Source organism: Eulemur rufifrons, chromosome 30, assembly GCF_041146395.1.
Source record: "Eulemur rufifrons isolate Redbay chromosome 30, OSU_ERuf_1, whole genome shotgun sequence".
Taxonomy (NCBI): Eukaryota; Metazoa; Chordata; class Mammalia; order Primates; family Lemuridae; genus Eulemur; species Eulemur rufifrons.
The window spans coordinates 93,331,196-93,338,091 of NC_091012.1; positions in this window are offsets into that span (position 1 = coordinate 93,331,196).

The following is a 6,896-nucleotide window of genomic DNA, read 5'->3' on the forward strand; positions in this document are numbered from 1 at the left end:
ATTTATATCTTCATTTGTACACAAGCCAATTCTGCACAGTATTAATTTCATCCTTTTTTTCTACATATCCTTTAATGTATTTCCTCATCTCTTTCATTCTTAGGGTGGGTGGTCTCATACAGGAGAAGGAGTACAGGCCTTATACTCAGGCAGGCCTCGGGTCAAATTCTGGCATTGTAAGGATTAACAATTACAGTGATCAATGAGATCCCACCACACATGCACTAGAATGGCTAAAATTATAAACATAAGTTTATAAAATTATAAATATCAAGTGCTGGGGAGGATGTAGAGCAATGGATCTCTCAAATACTGCTGGTGGGAGTGTAAATGGGTATAACCACTTGGGAAAGCTATTTGATAATTTTTTATAAAGTTAAATATACACTTAGCATGTGACTGAACAGTTCCCTTCCTAGGTATTCACCCAAGGGAAATGAAAGCACAGCCCACAAAAGACTTGAACAAGAATGATCATAGATGCTTTGTTCATAACAGCCAAACACTAAAAATAATCTATGTTATTAATAGTGTGTGTCCTCTGAGAAGTAGATGTCAAAATTGGAATCCTGTGAGAGAAAACGAGCGGGGAGCTAAGGGGGAGGTTGGGAGAGCCATCATACGGCGATGCAGGTCTGATCACGAGTGAAGAAGGAAAGCTGAGTGGAAGCACCTCAGACTACAGTGCAGTTCTACGAAAAGTGCAGCAAGGCTGGTGAGGAGTCCTTAAACCAAACTCAACCATCAGAGAAGCCCCCTTCTCCCTGGAATGGGCCTGTCGATACCCCTATCTCACTCAGTCATTGCGGGCAGCAGCCCATGGGAAGCCTGGCTTTGGTAAGAATGCAGTGAGGAATTTTAGAGCAGAGATGAAACACCCATTAACAGGAGACTGGTTCATACAATGCGATGCTACTCAGCAATAAAAAGGAACAGACTACTGATACATGCAACAAGCCTCAACCTCAAAAACATGCAGAGTGAAAGAAACCAGATGCCAGAGACCACATGAAATTCTAGACTAGGAAGAACTAATATAAAGTGACAGAAAGCAGATCACTGATTACCTGAGGCCAGGGATTGGAAGAGATTGATTATAAAGGGACACAAAGAACCTTTTAGAAATGAAGAAAATATTCAACATCTTACACAGCTGTTTACAGTTGTCAAAACTCATCAGTCTGTACATTTAAAAATGAGTACTTATTGTATGTACTGGAGGTGAGGCGAAACTTCCCTGCCACCCTGTCACCCCAGAAGTTTTGCTGAACAATCAACTCACAATAAAGCAGATTAATAAGAGAAAGAGGTTTATTTTCCATGTGCACAGGGAGAATCACAGAGTGATTACCCAGTATCCCAGTGGGGTCCAGAAATGTATATACCCTCCTTTTAGAGGGGAGGGGAAGATGAGGAATATAGCTAATTCTGTTTAGGGGCAATATAAATGGCTGCTAGGGAGGATGAATGGTTGGGGGTAAACAGATTGACTTGTAAATTAACCTGAGAGACAGGTATTGTATTTTACCTATTTGGACCAGGTCTGCTTCCATTCTTGATCTTCTTTCCTGCAATATATTGAGATAACAGGGAGGGGAAGGGAAGTCCATTGTTCTTTTTGGTGGGTCTGTCTGGTTTATGCAGACAGAGGGAAAGCCCCTTCCAAGGCCTATTGATCTCTAAGGGCCTTTACTTCAAAATACTCTTTAAATCAAGGATTCATGTTTTGGGGTGAAATTTCCTGAGCTCCTTCAATGTAAATTATCCTTAAAATTTATTCTAACAATGATGACAAAGAATGCTTCTGCACTTCTGCACTCAATATCCAGTCCCCCGTCTTCTTTAATAACAAAAATTTTATTTGGGGCAGCAATGCATATAGCTAAAAGAATACATTTCTCAGCCCCCACCCTTATCCCCTGTAACTTCCCACCCGCTACCCACAGCTGGATATGCGCATGCAACTAAGCTCCCTAGCAATGAGATGTAAGAAGTGCTATGTTTAACTTCTAAGAAGGTAGCTTCAGGGGAGCTAACTCAGCCAGGAAAAAGTGCCCTTTTATCTTCCCTTACTTCTAACTGCTGCCGCCATAACGATATAATGAATTGGACTCCTGCAGCCATCTTGGAACATGAAGTCTCTTTCAACTAATATTGAAGATGGTGGCACCAGGAATTTGGAGCTTAGGTCCCAGATGATGCCAGGGGACCACCGTAGCAGCTCTGGGCCTCCCACCTTTAGACTTATTCAAATAAGGGAAAAATAAACATCTATCAGGCCACTTTTGTTTTTGGATTCTTCTGTTACACGCAGCCTATATTCAGCTAACTCTAATTGAAAGTGTCCTCTAGAATCAGAGAGACCTGGGTTCAAGTCCCAGCTCTGCCACTTACTAGTTGTGTGGCTTTGGGTGAGTAATTTGTCTCTGCTTCCTCATCTATAAAATGCTGCTAATAATACACATCTTGCAGGGCTAAGATGAAGGACTCAGTGAAAGCATATACTAAATGTCTAGCACATAGTCTCAGCCTTGTCAACAGAGGAGCGGGCTTCCCCCTTCCCAGAGACGATTGCCAACACAGAGAGTGAATGGCCTCACAGGCCACCATCTTCACCCCAACACATTACTTAGAAATGCCCCATCCCTGGGCTCCCACAGCCTTTGGTCATGCCTCTATTAAAATGCTTTTCCACATTGTAGTTAAATTTGTCTCTTTACTTCTCTCTCTTCCCCTGTCCCCCGGAGATCAGACCTAGCCCTACTCCTATTTCCCTTCTACTAAGTCTACTTGAATGACCCTTCTGAGTCTAATTCATTCAACAAATACTAAATGCCTAGTATGTACCAAGTTCCAGGCTAGGTTTTGAAGATAAAGAGGTAAATTAGACATAGTTTCTGTCCTTTTAGATTTCGTGGTCTAGTAGGAGACACAGACAAGTATAATTTAACTTAATCAATGTAGTTAAGTGCAGTGAATTTAACCACAAGGGAAGGCAAGAAAATGTCAGCTCCATGAAAGTAGGGACTCTGTCTTGTTCACTATTAATAGGCACTCAATAAATACTTGTTGAATGGCTGACTGACTGGTATTATGGTAGCGCAGAAGGGAATACCTAAGCCAGGTGGAGTAGGGCAGGGGATAGGAAGTGAGGAGGGCAACTGGCTTCCTGGATGAGGTGAGGCCTGACTGATTTTTTTTTTTTTTTTTTTTTTTGAGACAGAGTGTCGCTTTGTTGCCCAGGCTAGAGTGAGTGCCGTGGCGTCAGCCTAGCTCACAGCAACCTCAAACGCCTGGGCTTAAGCAATCCTACTGCCTCAGCCTCCCGAGTAGCTGGGACTACAGGCATGCGCCACCATGCCCGGCTAATTTTTTTTTTCTATATATATTTTAGTTGGCCAGATAATTTCTTTCTATTTTTAGTAGAGACGAGGTCTCGCTCATTGCTCAGGCTGGTCTTGAACTCCTGACCTCGAGCGATCCACCCGCCTCGGCCTCCCAGAGTGCTAGGATTACAGGCGTGAGCCACCGCACCCGGCCAGGCCTGACTGATTTTTAAAGGAAAAGGGGATTGTGGAGGGCATTTCAGAGGAGACAGCATGAGCAATGGCATGGAGGTGAGAAGTAGCACAGCATGTGCTTGGGAACAAATATTTCGTTGCCGAAGTACAGAATTCAAGGCCCAGAGGGAGGAAAGCTAGGGCCAGATCACAGAAGGCCTTGCAATCCATGTTATAAGAGGCATCAGCTGTTTCCTAAAGGAACTAGGTAGGCAGTGGAGCATTTTAAGTTGAAGATATGGTCAAATTTATACTTAAAGTAGGTCACTCTGACATCAGTGTGACAAATGGATTTGAGAAGGGCAACATGGAAACAGGAGATTACATAGCTGCTTGTTTGCTTGTTGCTACAGTCCAAACAGGGGAAGAGGAGGCCCTGAACCAAACTGTGGCAGGGGGGATAGAAAGGAAGAGATGGGGTTGAGAAATGTTTAGTGAGTAAAATTAGCAAGATTGGTGACTGAATGGATATAAGGAACTGAAGGGGGAGTTAAGGGCAATTCTTAGATTTCTAACTTGGTAACTAGATAGAATGGTGGTTCTCTAAAATAAGGAACATAGGCAAAGGAGCAGGCTTTGGGGGACCTGCTGAGTCCAGTTGAGACTTGACGAGTTTAAAAAGCATACAGGAAGGCCAGGTGCAGTGGCTCACACCTGTTTACCCTAGCACTTTGGGAGGCTGAGGCAGGAAGATCGCTTGAGCCCAGGGGTCTGAGGTTGCAGTGAGCTAGGCTGACGCCATGGCACTCCATCCGGAGCCACAGAGCAAGACTCTGTCTCAAAAAAAAAAAAAAAAAAAATGAGTGTCACAAAGCACTGTGGTGATGTACAGGACAATGCCACACTCTCACGTGCACAGACAGCTTCACAGGCCTGCTTGCTCCCTCCTACCTTTGCTCATAAGCTTGCTCTTCCATTTGGAATGCCCTTCCTCTTCTCTTGGATGATACCAATTCTCTCAATACTTCAAAGACTTCCTCCTGTTTTTACTGATCACTCTGGTATTTTATGTGGTACCAAAAATAAAAACCATGTTTTTCCACTATTATGTGTGTAGGGCAGCAGGGAATTTGGTTTCTCCAAGTGATTTAGAAACTAAGAGCAGGGACAGGAATAGTCCCCAGCAGAAGGCTGAAAACCCAGTTTTTCTCACCAAGCTCCTAAGTTGCCTGATTGACCTGGTTTAGTTTAAGTGGGTATGGTTTTATTTTGGTAAGGAACTAATGTAAGAAAGAGGCTTTGTAATCATAAAACTGGAGCTTCAGAATTCTGGTTGCACCATTTACTATGTGACTCTGGGCAATTTATTTAACCTTCCTGAGCCCCAGATTCCTCTACTTTAAGGATGTCACTGACCTCAAAAGGCTGCTGTGATAAGAGGAGATACTGTTTATAAAACAACTAGTAAAGTGCCTGGCATATAGTATTTGCTGAATAAATGACTTCCCCTTCTTACTTGCTCTCTGTGCAATCCTGCACAGCATTCAATACTGTCTGAGGACAAGGTATCATATCTGAAATCAGTACGCAACAAGTATCTCTTTGCCTTCAGCACAAGGACAGACACAAATTCTCCTTTTCCAGTGTTTTTATTTGCACATTTAACATTCACAAATCATTTTACAGATTTCTTCTTTTCACGGGTTTATTATTTATAGGAAAGATCAGGATTAACATGGAATTTTGAAAAGGACCGAGAAATTACCACCACGATGACACAGAGTACAATGGCTCTGAAAGAACAGAGTGAACAAGAGCAGCGTGTGGCCACTTCCTACTAGGCAGGAACACTGACTTCATAAGGCAAAGCCTTTACTCTGTTATTTCTTCCTCCCACCTAGTTTAACGCCAAATAGAAAGGCATTCTATTCTTGTACTACTGCTCTCGGAGGGCCTAGGAATATAACTGGTGGCATAAGCAACCAGATGCATCCCTTGACTATAAACACCTGAATAGACAAGTTACATTTTGATGCATTAACCATCCCTCTGGGAGAATTAAAAAGGAGGCAGAAGTTGTTTGATTCTTAAGACTTTGAGAAAAAAGGCATATGTGTGTGGTGGTGGAAAGGGGAGGGAGAGAAAAGGGGCTCAAGGAGGGCAACAAACCTAACCCCTCCCAGTGTATAACTGCTCTTGTGTTCTTTTCAGATGCTGACGATATGGTATTCCATTGCTCAGAAAAAAAAGTTACTGACATCCAGTCAGTTCTAGGGTGCAAAGACTAATAACAGGGAACACACCCTGGGGAAGGGGTATGTTCATTTCGTGTGCATAATCATAACGCACAATAATGCAATTCAAAATTGTGTCCTACTATGCTCTCAACTAATGTGTCATTGTAAATCAATTTACTGTATGACCCTGGGCAATTTACTTAACCTTTCTGTGCTGCAACTTTCTATTTGTGAAATGTGAATTGTAGTACTGTATGCAGAGGATTAGAGGAGATGCACAAAAAGCACTGAAGAACAGTGCCTGGCAAAACCAGTAGAGACGGAAAGCAGATTGGTGGTTGCCAGGGGCGGGGGTGAAAGGGTAATAGGAATGACTGCCAATGGCTACCGGGTTTCTTTGTGAAGTAATGAAAATGTTCTAAAATTAGATAGTGGTGATGGTTGCACAACTTTGTGAATATACTAAAAACCACTGAATTGTACACTTTAAAAGGTGAATTTCATGATAAAGTGTATCTCATAAAGCTGTTATAAAAATTCTTAAAAAAATAGAATAGTGCCTGGTACACATTAAGTGCCCAATAAAGTTAGCTATTATTAGTAGTACTATTATTGTCATTATTATTAATATTATTTGGCCATTCTATAGCCTAAGTAAATCCCAAGAAAGTCTTCTTAATAAAAGCCCACAGAATCTAGAAAAGTATTTCTAATTTACATACATGAATTAACATTCATACATTTATTTCCATCCAAATGTCTCAGAAACTAACAGTCTAAGAATCACAATTTCAGTGCTTCACACTGGGCTAAAACAGCTGCATGCAATGGATGTCTTATCAAACCATGATAAGCTTTAGCTAAATTCCAAGGACTTGATGTTACCCAAGAATCTGAACTGACAGGAGATTTTCATTTTCCTCTCCAGGAATAAACAGGCAGTCCAAATACAATAAGTAGTTAGATTATATAAAGTACATAATTAAATCTCCAGGCTTGCTAGCCTTCTAATCACATTTTGGGGGATACTTTTTATAAAAAGACAAATACAGTAAACAGTAAAATGCTCACCAGTCCCATGCCCTGTGACCCCACCTTGCGCAACAACAGAAAAACTCCACACCACAGTGAAAAGATCAAAACCAACTCATGTAATAAA